General features: G+C 43.3%; 1 protein-coding gene and 1 long non-coding RNA gene across 7 annotated transcripts in view; one reads left to right on the top strand and one right to left on the bottom strand.

The window, feature by feature from the left end:
- Window positions 1-19,422, bottom strand: part of LOC130290766 (uncharacterized) — a 74,432-nt gene extending 55,010 nt beyond the window's left edge. For both annotated transcript variants that reach the window (XR_008847688.1, XR_008847689.1), the window contains exon 1: window positions 19,135-19,422. This is a non-coding gene — a long non-coding RNA (uncharacterized LOC130290766). The remainder of the gene's footprint in view (window positions 1-19,134) is intronic.
- Window positions 1-20,682, top strand: part of LOC130290765 (protein Shroom4-like) — a 739,734-nt gene that overhangs the window by 610,939 nt on the left and 108,113 nt on the right. The window lies entirely within an intron of this gene.

The following is a 20,682-nucleotide window of genomic DNA, read 5'->3' as shown; positions in this document are numbered from 1 at the left end:
TAGTGTAGTGTAGTGTTTTTAGGGTACAGTCACACTGGCGGGGGATTACAGCGAGTTTCCCGCTGCGAGTTTGAGCTGCCGTGCAAAATTTGCTGCATCGCAAACTTGCAGCCTGATACTCACTGTAAGCCCCCTGCCCATGTAAATGTACCCTGTACATTCACAGGGGGGGGGAACCTCCAGCTGTTGCAAAACTACAACTCCCAGCATGCACAGTTTATCAGTGCATGCTGGTAGTTATAGTTTTGCAACAGCTGGAGGCACACGGGTTGGGAAACACTGAGTTAGGAAACAGACAATGTTTCCCAACCAGTGTGCCTCCAGTTGTTGCAAAACCACTACTCCCAAACATTCTCAGGCATGCTGGAAGTAGTAGTTCGGCAACATCTTTAGAGCCAGATGTTGCCGAACTACAACTCCCAGCATGCTTGGAGTTGTAGTTTTGCGATATCTGGAGGACTACAGTTTGCAGACCACTAATACAGTGGTTCCCAATCTGTGCCCTTCCAGATGTTACAAAACTACAACTCCCAGTATGCCAAAACTGTCCAGGCATGCTGGGAGTTGTAGTTCTGCAACATCTGAAGGGCCAGATGTTACAGAACTACAACTCCCACATGCCTGGACAGTAAGGGCATGCTGAGGATGTGTAGTTTTGCAACATCTGGAAGGGCACAGTGGTCTCCAAACTGTGGACCTCCAGATGTTGCAAAACTGCAACTCCCAGCATGCCCAGACGCCAAGGGCTGGCTGGGCATGCTGGGAGTTGTAGTATACAGGGTCCCATTACAGCAATGCATGTCGCTTTACGGCGACATGCATTGCTGTAAAGGGCCCGACCGCGGCTGAAGAGGAACTCACCTGTCGCCGCCGCCTTCATCGCCGGGACCCGGGTCTTCAGGGACAAGGTAAGTACCGGGGCTGAGCCCCAGCACTCCCCCGTTAGCTAACCGACGGATCGCAGGGGATAGGAGGAGGTGGCAGGCTTGCACCTCGCTCCTATACTCCAGCATGGTCCTGGCTGTCTGTGACAACCGGATCATGCAAAATTACCGGGCGGTTGGGTCCCAGAGACCCGATCAGCCCGGTATCGCCGCAGATCGCAAGGGCATACATGGCCCCCCTCGGCGTTTGCCCTGGATGCCTGCTGAAGGATTTCAGCAGGCATCCGCTTCCGATCTCTGTCCGGCGAGCGCCAGAGACCGGAAATACAACAGGATGTTCTCTAACATCCTTGGGCATTAAAGCCCAGGTAGCGGGGACGTTAGAGAACGTCCTATGTCCTAAAGAGGTTAAATAAAAACTTGTCTTTTGAACGAATGGTTGGAGGTGTTGATCTATTAATTGTGAGAGATTCAAAGTAATGGACTCAATTCCGGAGACTATGGGACGACCGGGCGGATTAATGGGATCTTTGTGCAATTTGGGGAGACAATAGAATACTGGTAATTTTCCTTGTGTGCCAAGGACGAACTCGTGTTCCTTGGGGAGTAATATACCAGATTCTAAAGCAGCATCACATAACACTTTTAATTCTTGGGTATAGTCTACTGTGGGATCTGTTTTTAACTTGGTATATGTGTTTGGAGCGAATAGTTGTCTGGTACATTCTGAGTTATACTTTTTAGTATCTAGGATCACAATAGTGCTCCCCTTATCGGCGGGGCCAATTGTGATGTGTTTTTTTTTTGTAATTCATTTATTGCTAATTTTTTTTTAAATGTAATGCTATTATTTCGTACATTAGGTTTTCATTTTCTGATTTCAGACTCTACGGTAGTTTTGAAGGTGAGGATATCTGGTCCTGTTTCGTGTCTGGGATAGAATTTTGATTTCAATGTGCATTTGGTGTGAGTGAAATTAGTGGATGGGATAGTGAATGTGGTGGTGGGCTATTTAGGAAATATTTTTTGAGGCAGAGTTTTCTAACATATTTCTCAATGCCTATGTAGGTGTCAAATTTAAGTGATTGGGTGGGTGCAAATTTGAGTCCCTTGTCAAGTAATTTTTTTCTGTGTGTCTGTCAAAGAGGTAGAACTTAAATTAATTATACATTCATCTAGTGCAATTTCCCTCATTTTTGTGGTGGTTGCGATTCATTTTCTTCTTCGTATCATCTTTTTTTTGGGGGGGGGTGTTTGATGGGAATGTGATGTTGGGGGGAATGGGGTGAATGTCTGCTTGTATGGGGAGTTGTTTGGAATTGTGATGGGCAGTGTTGTGCATTGGTTGGTGATATGTTTGTGTGCTTGGTGTCTTGGGGGAATAGTGTGTTGGGGGATGATAGTGTGGGCGGTGTTGGTAATGGTAATTGTTTAATTGGGGGTGGGATATCTGTGGTTTTGTTGATTGTGGTAGTAATTTGGTCTGTATCGGTAGTTGGGTGAAGAGTTGGGATTCCTCCAACTGCCTCTCCCTAAAAAATATTGATTATTTGTTCTATCAGAGGAGTGAATCTATTTTGAGTTGAGACATTATATCTATTTGTCTGAGTTATTTCTTTTTCTAATGTGTCAAATTTTTTCATTGTGAGGTCTTCATATTTCTTATATTGGTCATTTATAGTATAAAGTTCGAGTTCTACTACTAGTTCCTCCCTTCTCTCAATAATTAGTTTTAGAATATTAATAGATTGTTCCTTTAAAAGTAATTCACATTTTTGGTTAAAAGCGGGGCTACTGAGGTCCCCAGCAGCAGTTTTATTAATGGTCAAGCCTTTTGGGGTTATGCCTAAGTGAAGATACTGCTTTAGACTCTTCACTTCCCACTGCTGTTTCAACCTTCTACAGAGGATGTCCTCTAGTTTCCTGAATGTTTGAGATATGGTAGGGTGATTGGGGATGTCTGTAAGGGATTGTGAGGAGTTTGGTGTTAGATCATTACCTGTAAAACAAAAGTCTTCAATAATTCTTTTTTTGGACTCAAGATGTGTCCAAATATTCATATTGTATGAGTGTATGGAGAGTAATGAAAAAATATATGAAAAAAAGAAAAAGAGAAAAAAGAAGAACTGAGGAGCACTAGCCACAAGGGTGAAAATGGATAGTAAATATATAAAAATTAGTGTAGCTCACTCAGTGGAATATTTACCTGAGGTTAACTGGTGTTACCTTCACCCAAAGGTCTAACGGATTATAATGAATAGATATAGCTGATGGAATCAACTAAAAGACCAGTCCTCAAGGTATATATATAGGGGAGAAATTGAGGATAGTACAAGATAGTAGATTATCCAGGTGGTATTAAAAATAATAATATTTATTAAATGTTATGTTAGTAGCTACTGTTCGCTGTCCCTGCAGGGCCCTTGCATGGGACAAAAAACACAGCAAATAGGTGTACATAAAATAAGCACTTAACCCCTTAAGGACCAAGGACGTACAGGTACGTCCTTGGTCCTGCTCCCGTGATATAACGCGGGGTTACACGGTAACCCCGCATCATATCACGGCGGGCCCGGCGTCATAGTGAAGCCAGGACCCGCTGCTAATAGCCCGCAGCGCCGATCGCGGCTTAAAGTGAAAGTAAAAGCTTCCGGTTAACTCAGTGGGCTGTTCGGGACAGCCGCGGCGAAATCGCGGCATCACTAACAGCTTACAGGACAGCGGGAGGGCCCCTACCTGCCTCCTTGCTGTCCGATCGCCGAATGACTGCTCAGTGCCTGAGATCCAGGCATGAGCAGTCAAGCGGCAGAATCATCGATCACTGGTTTATTATGAGAAACCAGTGATCAATGATAAAGATCAGTGTGTGCAGTGTTATAGGTCCCTATGGGAGCTATAACACTGCAAAAAAAAAAGTGAATGAATATCATTTAACCCCTCCCCTATTAAAAGTTTGAATCACCCCCCTTTTCCCATTAAAAAAAAACACAGTGTAAATAAAAATAAACATATATGATATCACCGCGTGCGGAAATGTCCGAATTGTAAAAATATATCGTTAATTAAACCGCTCGGTCAATGGCGTACGCGCAAAAAAATTCCAAAGTCCAAAATAGTGCATTTTTGGTCACTTTTTATATCATTTAAAAATGAATAAAAAGAGATCAATAAGTCCCATCAATGAAAAAATGGTACCGTTAAAAACTTCAGATCACGTCGCAAAAAATGAGCCCCCATACACAGAAAAATAAAAAAGTCATAGGGGTCAGAAGATGACAATTTTAAACGTATTAATTTTACTGCATGTAGTTATGATTTTTTCCAAAAGTACGACAAAATCAAACCTATATAAGTAGGGTATCATATTAATCGTATGGACCTACAGAATAAAGATAAGGTGTCATTTTTACCGAAAAATGTACTACGTAGAAACGGAAGCCCCCAAAAGTTACAGAACTATGTTTCTTTTTCAATTTTGTTGCACAACGATTTTTTTTTCCCGTTTCACCGTAGATTTTTGGTCAAAATGACTGATATCATTACAAAGTAGAGTTGGTGGCGCATAAAATAAGCAATCATATGGATTTTTAGGTGCAAAATTGAAAGAGTTATGATTTTTTAAAGGCAAGGAGAGAAAAACAAAAATGCAAAAATGGAAAAAACCCCGGTCCTTAAGGGGTTAATGAGGCGAATAGTAAAATCAAATGATAAGATCAAATATTGAATCAACACCTTGCATCTAAAACAGTAGAATGCTTAGTCATTTTTGTAGTAAGCTGCTCAAATAATAATAATACTGAGTCAATAGGAAGTCAAAGAAATCAAAGTCTCTCAATATCAAAGCATTCCAATGGCTGGATGTGATATCAGTAGAGATGAGCGAATCGAACTTGACGAACCCGAATTCGTTACGAATTTCATGAAAAATTCAATTTGCAACGAATATGAAAATCGCCGCGATTCTATCGCACGAATCGCTTCATTAAACTCCATTTTACAGCGTTCCAGGCTATATGTTATATATATATATATATATATATATATATATATATATATATATTCCAGTGCTAAGATGGCGGATCCACATGTGAGAACATGGGGCAGGGGATTATGGGAGGGCGGGAAACAGCGGCGGGAATGAAGGTAGGCGGGCTGACCCTGAACCACATGTGAGATGCAGCATATCAGTGTTCACTGACCCCTGTGATGTCACAGCCCCTATATAATCGGCGGCCAACTTGCCTCACTTCATTTTATCCATGCACTCAGATGGAGAGGACGGGACTGTGTGTGTGTGAATAGCTCATACCACAGCGTTACACTGCAACTGCTAGTCACATCAGCATTAGGGAAAGGCAGGAGTGCAGAGTGCTGTGCTGTTAATCTGAGAAGGATCATTGATAGCTAAACCTCCCATTCACGTTATTGAGCATGGCAGCAGAGAGGGGCAGATAGCTGTCAGCTGCCTCATACAGATCTCCGAGCTGCCTGAACTTTCTGAAGCATCTTATCTCCTCATTTTTCAGCTCTATTGAGTTTTTTTTTCTCCACAAATCTCCTGCTGCTCAGAATTGTGTGACAAAGTGCAATTTAGGGTTTAATCCCTGGATTTTTTTTTTTTGTGGTACTGCACTGTTGGGTCCTGCTGCTGTTCAGAAATAAGTCATATTAGTGTGGACTGTAGTGCCTTTTTACAATTTTTCACCTGTTACTCTGTCTCTGTGCTAAATTCCGTGTTATACCACACGTTATACACCTGCCGGTGTATTAAAGAATTTTTTTTTTCCTGAGTAAAAATACGCTTAACAGTGGCCTTATCATTGCAAAGGGCCTAAATTCAAGCAAATAGTGTACCATATACCACCTTTTTTTCTGTCTCTGTGCTAAATTAAGTGTTATACCATACGTTATACACCTGCCGGTGTATTAAAGGAAAAAAAAGTGTACTATTTAGTAACTGTTATTCTGTCTAGGGCCTATATACTTTGAAAGGACAGCCGTAAGTAATCGCCTGCTGCTGTTCTATACCCTCATAAACGCACTAAGTATGTCAGGCAGGGAAGTGCCAGGACGTGCACAGAGAAGGGGCAGAGGCCTACATACGTCAGGCAGAGTTGGCAGTAGACTTGGGGCGAGTGGCAGCAGGAGTCGTAGCAATAGGCCTGAGCTCCCGTTAACACCCAGCGGTCGTGTCGTCGACCCATCTCTCCTCATCAATTGGTTTGCACACTCATCCCCATCACCACAAGCGACATCTGACAACCCCAGTCAAGAGTCGGTGGGTTCCTCAGACACAACCCTCAGTTGGCATGGCCCGGGAGCAGTCCCTGTAATCCAATTGCCTTTGTCCTATGCGGTTCCCTCTCCCAAAGAAGTATCTCATGCATTGGGTTCAGCTCCACTATTTAGCGAGTATGATGTAATAGAGGACAGTCAGCATCTAATGGGCAGCCAAGAATGTGAAGAGACATGCGTCCCTTTCTCCGCAAGGTGGCCAAGTAGTGATGCGGAGAGTGACGTGGGAGGCAGTGTTTTAATTGCTCAGGGTCCTGAGGCAGACACTGTTGTGGAACACGAGGAGGACATCAGTGACGTGCACACATCTTTTGATGATGATGAAGCCGATCGCAATTGGGAGCGGGGTGCAGAAGCTGGGGCTTCATCATCATCAGGAAAAGAGATTTGCTCTTTGTTTATGAGGCAGCAAGGCGGTAGCACGGTTGGCAATCAGCGTGGTGGTGGCAGTAGTGGAAATTCAGGAGCCAAACGTGCCAGGGGGAGACCACCTGCTTCGCGGCAAGCTACCATTCAGGGAGGTAGTGGAACAGGGGTTCCTGGAATAGCAGTGAAATAGTGCGAACTACGGGTGGGGAAATCAGCTACTCTGCAGTGTGGTTGTTCTTCATAAAGAATCCGGAGGACCTTAGGGTAGTCACATGCAAAATCTGTGGGCAGAAAGTGAAGCGTGGCCAGGGTCCCAATCTCGGTACCGCGGCCCTGCGTCAACACGATTCGCTACCATAAAGCGGCCTGGGATAACCGTGGCTCCGAGGTAATGGTCCAGCCTGCCGCATCACCCAGTGGCCATCCGCTCCCTCCGTCATCCAGCCAAGGCTCCACCACCTCAGCCGAAGGGAGCATTGTGTCAAACCATCCTTCTTGCGCTCCTGATTCCTCCGCTCGTAGTCAGCCATTCCGCCAACAATCGATCGGCGAAGCCATGTCCAAGAGACAACAGTATGCGCCCACTCATCCAACGGCGCAGAAGTTGAATGTGCTCCTGTCCAAGTTGCTGGTGTTGCAGTCCCTCCCTTTCCAACTGGTGGACTTGATGGCTTGTGCCGAGCCGAGGTGGAGAGTCCCAAGCAGTCATTTCTTTGCGAAGAAGGCAGTACCAGCCCTGCATAAGTACCAGCCCTGCACAAGAGAAGGTGAGCCAGTCCTTGAGCGTGTTGGTGTGTTCAAAAGTGCACGGCAGTGCTGACATGTGGAGCTGTAACTAGGGGCAGGGACAATACATGTCTTTTACGGCCCACTGGGTAAATGTTGTTCCTGCACAGCCACAGCAGCAACTTGGACAGGTCACACCGCTTCCTCCTCCACGCTCTCGCTCCCAGGCAGTTGGTCCTTTTACAGTGTGCGCCTCCTCCCTCGTGTCCTCGGCCTCCACTGCACATCCAAATCTCGGTGCCCCTTCATCGTACCACATGTGTAGGGCACAGCGGTGTCAAGCCGTCCTTCACATGGTTTGCCTTGGCGAACAGAGTCACACAGGGGAGGAACTGCTGAAGTTCATTAGGGAAGAAATCCGAGTATGGCTTACTCCATGAAATCTGGAAATGGCAACCATGGTGACCAACAATGGGAAGAACATTGTGGCCGCGCTGCGGCAAGAAATGTGAACCATTCGCCCTGCATGGCACACGTGTTGAATCTGGTTGTCAAGAATTCATCAAGTCTTCACCCCATTTGCAAGACGTCCCGACAATGGCAAGGAAACTGTGCATGCACTTCAGCCACTTATACACCGCCAAGCACACTTTGCTTGAGCTGCAGCGTCAGAACGGTATCCCACAACATAGTCTGATTTGTGACGTTGCCACACGTTGGAATTCCACCCTCCATATGTTGGACAGACTATACGAACAAAGAAAAGCCATCACGGATTTTTTGACGATACAAGCATATAGGAGTACTCCCCTGTGTAACTTCAATGTGAACGAGTGGCAGCTCATACGTGACACCTGCCGTTTGCTGAGGCCCTTTGAGGAAGCCGCATTTTTTGTTAGGCACTTTAAAAATACCCATAATGGGAATGTGGATTCCCTGCGGGTTATGGGAATTGAAAGAGTTAAAAGACCTGTTAGAGGAGGCAACATGAGAAGATTATTATTGAATCGTGAGTCCTATTGGATGTTCATGTTGGGGACTAGGGAGCCCAACGGACTCAATTTAAGTCAGGACCTCATACTTAAATATTAATGTTTACCATTGTCATATTATCCCCACGGTTCTTTCTCCGATTCCCTATATTTTCCTATACCTATATATATATATATATATATATATATATATATATACACACACACACACAAGAAAAAAGAAAGATAGCCGGCACAACAGGCTAATACACGGGTGCACACTGCCATGGCATCAGAGTATACAAAAAAAGAGGATTGCAGCAGCACACATTGGTCAAAAAAATAGTTTTTAATGGATCCAGCATGTCACCCAGTCAGAGGCTATATGCCCAGCAGAGGTGAGTGGATAGTTGAGTGTTAGGCTCAGAATTTGTGCTAGGTTCCCATCCTAAATGAGGCCACCTCCCTGTGGTGGATGGGGAACACGTTTTGATCAAAAAGTGCACTAAGAGCCTCAATTTTTTTTTTTTCCCCCCTTACTTATATAAAATATATAATATGGTAATATGTTATTAATATGTATGGAAATTTTAATTTAAACCGTTCAGAAAGGGCTGGAGATTTTCCCTGTACATAACCCTGTGTGTTATATATATATTATATATATATATCCTTTATATATATATTTTTTGTAACCAGGTATTTATATGTGACAGGTGGATTGTATGTCTGGATCTATGCCGCTTTTTATATTTATCCTGATTCTTTGTTTGTGTTAATGATCATGTGACTAGATATCTGTATATATAAGTCCATTATCACACTATGTTCTTATGCCATGACTAAGGGCTCAACAGCCCGAAACGCGTAGGCGACTGTCTTCTGTACTATTTGTTATTCTGCATATTGAATAAAGCACCGGATTTTACCTGCTACTATTGTGCCGGACCTCATCTATTCTCGGTTATTGCTCGATCTCGCAATTGATCGGGCAAGGTAAGGGGTTATTAAAGCCTCTTGGGTACTGCTGAGGCCTACTCCTGACTGCTCCTGGTGTAATGTATGGGGTAATTAAACACTCTTGGGTAGTGTTATTGTTATATTTACTGGTAATTTTATCAGTAATAAAATAGAATTTTGCAGAATGCTAACCGTTAAACAACGGAACGCTTGTTGCGTGTGATTTTTTAATGAAAAAAAAAAAAATAGATGGAGAGGGATTAACTCTGTTTAATCATTTTGACAATTAGAATCCTTTTGCCATCTGATTTTTTTGGAGACAGATGCACTTAAACACATGTAATAATTTTTTTAACCAAATTTCAAACATTGTGTGGTTTATTACTTTTGAGAATAATGTCTTTGGGTGGTCCACCATCCTGCATTATAGAGTCTTCTGAACTGCTGTATATGCGCTTGTTTTAAAAAAAAAAAAAATAAAGGTATTTTGTCAGACAATTTCGATAAAATTTTGCGTTTTTTTGGGGTGGATTGTGAAGCCCGGGTGTGTACTCACCATCAGCCAACTCCAGGCTGTGTCTTTCAGGCAATCTATGTGTTACTCATGCAGCTGAGGTGGGGCCTGGGTCTAGGAATTTCAATTTAAAAAATAAAATAAAAAAAATCAACAATTGTGTGGTTCATTATTTTTGAGAAGAAAGTCTTTGGGTGGTCCACCGTCCTGCCTTATAGAGTCTTCCGAAATGTTGGATATGCGCTTGTGCTTACACAAAGTTGTAAATAAAAAATAAAAAATTATACAATTGTTGATTTTGGGGCGGATTGTGAAGCCCTGTTGTGTACTGGTGCATCAGCCAACTCCAGGCTGTGTCCTTCAGGCAATAAATGGGTTCCTGATGCCGCAGAGGTGTGGCCAGGGTCTGGGAATTTAAAATTTTTGGATTGCGGGTGCTACAAAAAAAGATGGACACACCCTAATCCGTTCAGTGGAGCGCGCCTGCGGCCCCGGACATCCGAGGGCATAACACACCTGTTATTGCTCGATCTCAGGAGAAGGGGGGGGGGTTCATCATCGGGAGAAGAGAGTTGCAGGTTGCCCTTGAGTCAGCAAGGCGGTAGCACGGTTAGCAGTCAGCGTGGTGGGGCAGTAGTGGAAATTCTGGAGCCAAACGTGCCTGGGGGAGACCACCTGCTTTGCGGCAGCTTACCTTTCCGGGAGATAGCGGGTTACCAGCACCGGTCGATGAAAGATAGAGACACGCTAATCCGTTCAGTGGAGAGCGCCTGTGGCCCCGTAAATCAGAGGGCATAACACACCTGGTATTGCTCGATCTCGCAATTGATCGTGCAAAGGTAGGGGGTTATTAAAGCCTCTTGGGTACTGCTGAGGCTTACTCTTGACTGCTCCTGGTGCAATGTATGGGGGAATTAAACACTCTTGGGTAGTGTTTTTTATTTTTTTTATTTACTGATAATTTTATCAGTAATGAAATAGAATTTTCCAGAATGCTAATCGTTACACATCGGAACGCTTGTTGCATGCGATTTTTAATAAAATAAAATAAAATAAAAATACGGACAGGGATTAACTCTGCTTCATCATTTTGGGTGAAAAAAGTCCTTTGGTGATCTGATCTTTTGGAGACAGATGCGCTTACACACCTATTGAATTCGTTTTTGTAAAAAAAAATTCAAACATTGTGTGGTTTATTATTTTTGAGAAGAATGTCTTTGGGTGGTTCACCATCCTGCATTATAGTCTTGTGAACTGTTGGATATGCGCTTGTTCTTACACAAAGGTATTTCTTTAAAAAAATGGGTGGGGATTGTGAAGCCCGGGTGTGTACTGGTGCCTCAGCCAACTCCAGGCTGTGTCCTTCAGGCAATATATGGGTTCCTGATGCCACAGAGGTGGGGCCTGGGTCTGGAAATCTCTAATTTATGGATAGCGGGTGCTACCAATGAGAAATCTTTGAAAAAAATGTCATATTGCGTTGTTTTTTTGGGGGGATTGTGAAGCCTTTGTGTGTACTCTTGCATCAGCCAACTCAAGGCTGTGTCATGCAGGCAATATGTGGGTTACTGATGCCACAGGGGTGGGGCCTGGTTCTGGAAATTTCCAATTTTTGCATAGCGGGTGCTACCAATGAGAAATCTTTGTCAAAAATTTCATATATTGTGTTGATTTTGGAGGGGGGATTGTGAAGCCCTGGTGTGTACTGGTGCATCAGCCAACTCCAGGCTGTGTCCTTCAGGCAATATATGGGTTACTGATGCCGCAGAGGTGGGGCCTGGGTCTGTTAATTTCACATTTTTTGGATAGCGGGTGCTACCAATGAGAAATCTTTGTAAAAAATTTCATATATTGTGTTGTTTTTTTGGGGGGGATTGTGAAACCCTGGTGTGTAGTGTACTAGTGAATCAGCCAACTCCACGCTGTGCCATTCAGCCACTAAATGGTCTCCTTTTGCTGCCAACATGTCCACGCTATGTCATTCAGTCACTATATGGTCTCCTGACACTGATGCCACCACCAGGCTCTGTCATTGTGCTGCTGTGCGGCAGTGATTCTAAGAGCGATGCCGGTAATCTGCATGCTATTCTGAATAACAGTATTATTTCACTGCTGGGGTACACTCCATATGCGTTTTAGGACACAGCAAAGTGTTCTATACCCCTATAGAGGCTGTATGTAGGCTAGAAATAGCCTTTTTTAATCTCGATTCGCCGCAAATAAATTTGGATCAAAAAAAAAATTCGGGAAAATTCGGCGAATCAGCCGAATAGAATTTTTGAAAAGTTCGCTCATCTCTAGTTATCTTGTATGCTGCTTCCTCCTCCTCCCCATTTCCTATCTCCTGTAACACATTATATCTTGACCCCGAGCTCACAGAAATATTTCAGAGTCACTGGTGGCGTTTTTCTGAATTTATCAATTTATTCCCCCAGGATTTTTTTTTTTTTTTTAGAATTAGACCTTCTTTTGTTTTTTTTAGGCAGCATGTTCATTTTATCCCCAGCACTTATGCCGGGCCTGCAATTGCAGAGAAGCACTTTAATTTTCCCCCTCACAGCTATAGTGCATTATCCAGTCCCTGTATAGCCGGATGACTTACTCACAGTTAGTAGGTGCTGGAAGGAATTGCTCCCAGCCAATGTGTATAGGGGAGAGAAAAAGCAAACCTATGAGGAGAAATGGTTCCATGATTATCTGCAGGCTATTCACATAATGTGGCATTTTGAGCACAGGGGAGTCAGCCCACAGTTCAATTACCCACTTTTACATGTCTATCATCTTTCATGCAGTCTCTCAGTCCAGCATTAAACCCTTTACTCTTTGTGAAGGAATGCACTTACATCATGGAGGTGAGATATTTCTTAGCACAGTGCACTCCTCTCGGCAATCCAGCACATGGGCTGCAGCCTTCTCCTGCACTCATTTGACTACCGCTCACCTGACCCGCTCAGCCATAGAGATCTCTTGGAACATACCATCTTACATCCCCTCAGGGGGGAACACTCCTCTGCCAGATCTTCCCTTCTAACCTCGCAGCAGACAGGTGTCAGAAAGTTAAACAGATTTGTAAATTACTTCTATTAAAAAATCTTAATCCTTCCAGTTCTTTTTAGGGGCTATATACTACAGAGGAAATGCATACATTTTTAGATTTCTCTGATGTCATGACCCCAGTGCTCTCTGCTGTCCATTTTACGATCTGTCCAGAGCAGCATATGTTTGCTATGGGGATTTTCTGCTGCTCTGGACAGTTCCTAAAATGGACAGCAGAGGTCAGCAGAGAGCACTGGGGTCATGACATCAGAGAAATCAAAAAATGTATGCATTTCTTCTGTAGTATATAGCCCCTAAAAAGTACTGGAAGGATTAAGATTTTTTTAATAGAAATTATTTACAAATCTGTTTAACTTTCTGGCCCCAGTTGATTTAAAAAAAAAAAAAAAAAAAAAGGTTTTCCACGAGAGTACCCCTTTAACCCCTTAACCCCTTAAGGACCGGAGGTTTTTCCGTTTTTGCATTTTCGTTTTTTGCTCCTTGCCTTTAAAAAATCATAACTCTTTCAAATTTACACCTAAAAATCCATATGATGGCTTATTTTTTGCGGCACCAATTCTACTTTGTAATGACGTCAGTCATTTTGCCTAAAAATCTATGGTGAAGCGGGAAAAAAAATCATTGTGCGACAAAATTGAAAAAAAAACGCTGTTTTGTAACTTTTGGGGGCTTCCGTTTCTACGTAGTACATTTTTCGGAAAAAATGACACCTGATATGTATTCTGTAGATCCATACGATTAAAATGATACCCTACTTATATAGGTTTGATTTTGTCGGACTTCTGGAAAAAATCATAACTACATGCAGGAAAATTAATACGTTTAAAATTGTCATCTTCTGACCCCTATAACTTTTTTATTTTTCCGTGTATGGGGCGGTATGAGGGCTCATTTTTTGCGCCGTGATCTGAAGTTTTTAACGGTACCATTTTTGCATTGATAGGACTTATTGATCACTTTTTATCCATTTTTAAATGATATAAAAAGTGACCAAAAATGCACTATTTTGGACTTTGGAATTTTTTTGCGCGCACGCCATTGACCGAGCGGTTTAATTAATGATATATTTTTATAATTCGGACATTTCCGCACGCGGTGATACCACATATGTTTATTTTTATTTTTATTTACACTGTGTTTTTTTTTTTATTGGAAAAGGGGGGTGATTCAAACTTTTAATAGGGGAGGAGTTAAATGATCTTTATTCACTTTTTTTTTTCACTTTTTTTTTGCAGTGTTATAGGTCCCATAGGGACCTATAACACTGCACACACTGATCTTCTATGTTGATCACTGGTTTCTCATAAGAAACCAGTGATCAACGATTCTGCCGGATGACTGCTCATGCCTGGATCTCAGGCACTGAGCAGTCATTCGGCGATCGGACAGCGAGGAGGCAGGTAGGGGCCCTCCCGCTGTCCTGTCAGCTGTTCGGGATGCCGCGATTAGCCGCGGCTATCCCGAAAAAGCCCGACTGAGCTAGCCGGGAACTTTCACTTTCACTTTTAGCCGCGCGGCTCAGCTTTGAGCGCGCGGCTAAAGGGTTAATAGCGCGCGGCGCCGCGATCGGCGCTGCGCACTATTAGAGGCGGGTCCCGGCTTCACTATGACGCCGGGCCCGCCATGATATGACGCGGGGTTACTGTGTAACCCCGCGTTATATCAGAAGAGCAGGACCAAGGACGTACCGGTACGTCCTTGGTCCTTAAGGGGTTAAGGACCAGGCCATTTTACACCTTAGGACCAGTGCGTTTTTTGCACATCTGACCACTGTCACTTTAAACATTAATAACTCTGGGATGCTTTCAGTTATCATTCTGATTCTGAGATTGTTTTTTCGTGACATATTATACTTTAACATAGTGGTAAAATTTTGTGGTAACTTGCATCCTTTCTTGGTGACAAATCCCAAAATTTGATGAAAAATTTGAAAATTTTGCATTTTTCTAACTTTGAAGCTTTCTGCTTGTAAGGAAAATGGATATTCAAAATAATTTTTTTTTAATTCACATTTCCAATATGTCTACTTTATGTTTGCATCATAAAATTGACGTGTTTTTACTTTTGGAAGACACCAGAGGGCTTCAAAGTTCAGCAGCAATTTTCCAATTTTTCACAAAATTTTGAAACTCGCTCTTTTTCAGGGACCAGTTCAGGTTTGAAGTGGATTTGAAGAGTCTTCATATTAGAAATACGCCACAAATGACCCCATTAGATAAACTACACCCCCAAAGTATTCAAAATGACAATCAGTAAGTGTTTTAACCCTTTAGGTGTTTCACAGGAATAGCAGCAAAGTGAAGGAGAAAATTCACAATCTTCATTTTTTACACTCGCATGTTCTCGTAAACCCATTTTTTTTTATTTTTCTAAGGGGTAAAAGGAGAAAATGTATACTTATATTTGTAGCCCAATTTCTCTTGAGTAAGGACATACCTAATATGTCTATGTAAATTGTTTGGCGGGCGCAGTAGAGGGCACAGAAGCGAAGGAGCGACAAGGGGATTTTGGAGAGTACGTTTTTCAGAAATGGTTTTTGGGGGGCATGTTGCAGAACAGCAAAAAAAAAACACATGGCATACCATTTTGGAAACTAGACCCCTTGGGGAACGTAACAAGGAATAAAGTGAGCCTTAATACCCCACAGGTGTTTCACGACTGTTTCCCCCCAAATTTCAAATTTTTGCAAGGGTTAATAGCAGAAAATACCCCCCAAAATTTGTAACCCCATCTCTTCTGAGTATGGAGGTACCCCATAAGTTGGCCTGAAGTGCACTACGGGCGAACTACAATGCTCATAAGAGGAGGAGCACCATTGAGCTTTTGGAAAGAGAATTCGTTTGGAATGGTAGTCAGGGGCCATGTGCATTTACAAAGCCCCCTGTGGTGCCAGAACAGTAGTCCCCCCCCCCCCCCCACATGTGACCCTATTTTGGAAACTACACCCCTCACAGAATTTAATAAGTGGTGCAGTGAGCATTTACACCCCACTGGCGTTTGACAGATCTTTGGAACAGTGGGCTGTGCAAATGGAAAATAAAATTTTTCATTTTCACGGATCACTGTTGCAAAAATCTGTCAGACACCTGTGGGGCATAAATGCTCACTGTACCACTTATTACATTACACGAGGGGTGAAGTTTCTAAAATGGGGTCACATATGGGGGGGTCCATTGTTCTGGTACCATGAGGGCTTTGTAAAGCCTTCAATTCCGGACAAATTTTCTCTTCAAAATCCCAGTGGCGCTCCTTCTCTTCTGAGCATTGTAGTGCACCCATAAAGCACTTTACATCGACATATGGGGTATGTTTTTACTCAGAAGAAATGGGGTTACAAATTTTGGGGGGCTTTTTTTATTTTCCCTTGTGAAAATGAAAAATTTAGGGTGACACCAGCATTTTAGTGAATTTTTTTTTTTTTTTTTTCATTTTCCAATCCAACTTTAATGAAAATGTGTCAAACACCTGTGGGGTGTTCAGGCTCACTATACCCCTTGTTACGTTCCGTGAGGGGTGTCGTTTCCAAAATGGGGTCACATGTGGGTATTTATTTTTTTAGGTTCATGTCAGAACCGCTGTAAAATCAGCCACCCCTGTGCAAATCACCAATTTAGGCCTCAAATGTACATGGTGCGCTCTCACTCCTGAGCCTTTTTGTGCATCCGCAGAGCATTTTACGCCCACATATGGGGTATTTCCGTACTCAGGAGAAATTGCGTTACAAATTTTGGGGGTCTTTCTTTCCCTTTTACCTCCCGTGAAAATAAAAAGTAAAAGGACAACACCAGCATGTTAGTGTAAAAAAATTTCTTTTTTTTTTACACTAACAGGCTGGTGTAGACCCCAACTTTTCTTTTTCATAAGGGGTAAAAGGAAAAAAAAAGCCCCCCAAAATTAATAGTGCAATTTCTCCCGAGTACGGAGATAGTTTAGTGCCACATATGGGGTACTAAACTGTTTCCTTGAAATACGACAGGGCTCTGAAGTGAGAGAGCGCCATGCGCATTTGAGGACTAAATTAAGGATTGCACATGGGTGGACATTGGGAATCACTGGCGTAGAATACCCCTAACAGGGTGCCTCCAGCTGTTACTAAACTCCCAGCATGCCTGGACAGTCAGTGGCTGTCCGGAAATGCTGTGAGTTGTTGTTTTGCAACAGCTGGAGGCTCTGTTTTGGAAACACTGCCGTACAATACGTTTTTTATTTTTATTGGGGGGACGGTGTAAAGGGGTGTATATGTAGTGTTTTACCCTTTATTATGTGTTAGTGTAGTGTAGTGTTTTTAGGGTACGTTCACACTGGCGGAGGTTTACAGTGAATTTACCGCTAGGAGTTTGTGCTGCTGCGAAAAATTTGTCGCAGCTCATACTTGAAGCAGAAAACTTACTGTAAACACGCCAGTGTGAATGTACCCTGTACGTTCACATGGGGGGACAAACCTCCAGCTGTTTCAAAACTACAACTCCCAGCATGTACTGACAGACCGTGCATGCTGGGAGTTGTACTTTTGCAACAGCTGGAGGCACACTGGTTGGAAAACCTTCAGTTAGGTTCTGTTACCTAACTCAGTATTTTCCAACCAGTGTGCCTCCAGCTGTTGCAAAACTTCAACTCCCAGCATGTACTGATCGCCGAAAGGCATGCTGGGAGATGTAGTTATGCAACAGCTGGAGGTACACAACTACAACTCCCAGCATGCAGAGACAGCTGTTTAGGCATGCTGGGAGTTGCAGTTTTGCAACATCTGGAAAGCTATAGTTTAGAGACCACTGCATAGTGGTCTCCAAACTGTGGACCTCCAGATGTTGCAAAACTACAACTCCCAGCATGCCCAGACAGCAAACTGCTGTGGGCATGCTGGGAGTTGTAGTTTTCCAAGATCTGGAGGTGCACAGTATAGAGATCACTGTGCAGTGGTCTCAAACTGTAGACCTCCAGCTGTTGCAAAACTGCAACTCCCAGCATGCCTAAACAGCTCTCTGGGCATGCTGGGAGTTGTAGTTTTGCAACATCTGGAAGGTTACAGTTTAGAGACCACTAAAGTGGTCTCAGACTGTAGCCCTCCAGATGTTGCTAAGTAACTCACCGGCTTCCGTCGGATCCAGGGAGCTGCGTCGCCGTCCTCTTCTTCCGCCGATCGTCGTCCGCTGCCGCCGCTAATCGTCGCCCGCTGCTGTCGCCGATGGGTAAGTGGATCTTCGGCGCCGATCCCTGTCAGTTTCCCCGTCCTGCCCCGCCTATTGTGGGTGGGCAGAACGGGGAAACCGAAAGTAAACCCTTCCGCCCCAGATCTGCTATTGGTGGTCGCGTCTAGACCACCAATAGTAGAGATAGGAGGGGTGGCACCTCTGCCACCTCACTCCTATCGCTACAGGGGGATCGTGGGTGTCTAGGACAGCCGCGATCCCCTTTATTTTCCGGGTCACCGGGTCACTATAGACCCCTATGACCCAGAATAGCCGCAAATCGCAAGTGTGAATTTACTTGTGATTTACAGCAATCGCCGACATGACCCCCGCTGGGCATTTGCGTGGGGTGCCTGCTGATAGATATCAGCAGTCACCCCGGCCCGGTCCCCGCCCGCCGCGCGGCTGGGACCGAAATTCCCACGGGCGTACAGGTACGCCCTTGGTCCTTAAGGGGTTAAAATCTAGTAAAAACCTAAAAAAAACAAAAAACAAATGCATGATGAAAGTCCTGTTGAGGTTTCTTTAGTTGATATCGATGTAAATTTAAGGTGCTGAACCAGTAATTATTTCTGATCGGGAGTATAGCAAAGTCTTATAAGTATATAAAGATGGCATTATGAGCGCTGTATCAGTCAGACCATCTCCTCATAAAGTGGCACTTGCATAACCACAGTTACATTCTTATTAGTATAGAAAAGTTGGTGCACCACACCACTCACCAATAGTGTTGAGCGGCATAGGCCATATTCGAATTCGCGAATATTCGCGAATATATGGACGAATATTCGCGAATATTCGCATATTCGTTATATTCTCGTTTTATTTTCGCATATGCGAACATTCGCGTATGCGAAAATTAACATATGTGAAAATTAGCATATATAAAATTTACATGTGCGAAAATTCGCATATGCGAAAATTTGCATATACTAATTTTCACATATGCGAATATTTTCACGCCAGTCTCACACAGTAGTATTACATTCTTCTTTACACCACACAAGCTGGAAGCAGAGAGGGGGTGATCACTGTGATGTGTACTGTGAAGAAAAAAAAAAAAAAAAAAACGAATATTCGTAATTACGAATATATAGCGCTATATCTCGAAATTCGCGAATTCGCGAATAATATTCGAATTGCGAATATTCGCGACCAACACTACTCACCAACCAGAAGTCCCAGTATGTATTGTCTGCTCTGGCTGGCAGAGGAGGTCAGGATCACTTCACCGCTCACTCCTTGTGCTTGCGAGCTGACACGAGCTGCTTCAGGCCTGTAAATGGGAATTGCTTGCAGCCGAGGGGACCAGGCAAAAGCTGTAAAGATTCTAATCCTGATAGAAGCCGTGAATCCAGGTAGAAGCCGTGAGGTGGTGAATGTCGGTGTGAGGTGCAGACTTGTGTCCTATGCAATTCTGCGTTCACTCCTCCCCTTAGCTGTCCGGAGATTGCCGAAGATACAGGGGAGGGGAAGGCAGAGCTGGGCAGGACGCAACTCTGCACCTCCTTCCTTGCACCTCCCTCAGCAGGAGGGCTGTAAATCTGTACACAGCCCCAGTCCTGTCATGGAGACGTAGATCTGCACAGCCCCGCTCCTGTCATCGGGACATAGATCTACGTCCCGATGACAGGAGCAGGGCTGTGCAGATCTATGTTCCCATGACAGGAGTGGGTCTGTGCAGATCTACGTCCCTCCTGTCATGACAGGAGCAGGGCTGTGTGAAGATCTACATCCCTCCTGCTGAGGGAGGTGCAGAGTTGTGTCTTGCCCAGCTCTGCCTTCCCCTCTCCTCGCTGTATCTTCTGCAATCTCTGGACAGCTGAGGGGAGGAGCAAAAGCAGAATTGCGTAGGACGCAAGTCTGTATCTCACATCCTCTTGGGGAAGGTGCATCTCAGGCACGTGCTGTGAGGTGGTACACAGGTGGTACACAGAGGTACATGGGTTACAGTAGGCTAGGCTAAACATGTTTAAGGGGGTCCCCTTCTTCAGTAGCAATCAATGTATAGCCTCATATAATGACAGCGGTTTGTTTACACCTTTCAGTCTTTGATTGACATTTTTGAGACAATCAAATGGAGGACTGGATTTTGTCTCAGGTGTACTAGAAAAACTGGTATGAGAAAGTGCTACAATATACGTAACATTTACATGATACATGACTGCTGGCCATATTATTATTTTTTTTTTTTTTAAGTAAAGAGAAGTTAAATAAAAAATATATATATATAAATAAATGAATGACTAGACTAGATAAATATAGAAATAAATAAATAGATGACTGGACTAGATGATTGAATTGATAAAAAGGTTGATATCATTGAGTAATAGGGTAACTAAGCTTGGTTGATAAACATGAAACAGGGTTATAAATGTTTATTAATAAAGACATTTTTTGTAAAATAGTACTTCGTACGTGAAATACAGTTTTATAAGTAAATCATAAAGTAGGATAAAAAAATGCAAGTATATGAATATGTGGTAAATCTGGAAAAATTTATATATATATATATATATATATATATATATATATATATATATATATGGCAAACTTATAAATGATGGAATAAAACAATGAACTTAAAATGAAATAAAAAAGAAAACTCTTAGGCAGGAAAAACTGCCGCAGCTTTTTTCTGGCATCTTTTCAGGTGTGTGGAAACCGCCAGTTTTGTCCCCTGTGGCACTTTTCTCACTGACATGACTCCCTGCTCC

The sequence above is a fragment of the Hyla sarda genome, chromosome 9 (genome assembly GCF_029499605.1).
Source record: "Hyla sarda isolate aHylSar1 chromosome 9, aHylSar1.hap1, whole genome shotgun sequence".
Taxonomy (NCBI): domain Eukaryota; kingdom Metazoa; phylum Chordata; class Amphibia; order Anura; family Hylidae; genus Hyla; species Hyla sarda.
The sequence above is the reverse complement of the archived record's forward strand: the minus strand, read 5'-3'. Positions and strand labels throughout refer to the sequence as shown.